The sequence below is a fragment of the Pollicipes pollicipes genome, unplaced genomic scaffold (genome assembly GCF_011947565.3).
Source record: "Pollicipes pollicipes isolate AB1234 unplaced genomic scaffold, Ppol_2.1 Scaffold_3447;HRSCAF=4054_pilon_pilon_pilon, whole genome shotgun sequence".
Taxonomy (NCBI): domain Eukaryota; kingdom Metazoa; phylum Arthropoda; class Thecostraca; order Pollicipedomorpha; family Pollicipedidae; genus Pollicipes; species Pollicipes pollicipes.
Window position 1 is genome coordinate 31762143 of NW_023596297.1, and position 530 is coordinate 31762672.

The following is a 530-nucleotide window of genomic DNA, read 5'->3' on the forward strand; positions in this document are numbered from 1 at the left end:
TCCTGATGCCAAGTACAGCCTAGTGTGGAATGCTACATAAAGGCAAGGCTGAGCATTTGTCCATTTAATGCACTCCAGCGGCTGCATTGAAGCCATGCAATTTGACGTGTTTATGGAGCTAATGGCCGAGGATTTCGAATGCTTCCGAGTACCTACGACCCTTGTCATGCAAGGAACATCGTAGTTCGAACAAAGCGTGTGCCTCAAACTACGAGAGGTGGGCGCGATTCATGGGACGCCTAATGAGTACATCCCTCGCAAGTTGAAAACCACACGCTGCTCCCACGCTACCTTTCACACTTCCCAACGCATGTCAATTCGGATCCCTCAAGCCTTACACAGGCACCCGTATGCTCAGGAAACAGCGCCACTATGCAAATCTTCCAGCGCGAGGTAATTTCTATTCCATTCACGCCCTTCTGAAGCTATAGCGGAGGCAGGAAGGAGCGGCAGAAACAGCTCGTCGCGAGTGGTAAGGCTGTGAGTCCGATTCATGCAACGCTTCAGCCCATGCGCCGTCTCGCGTGGCG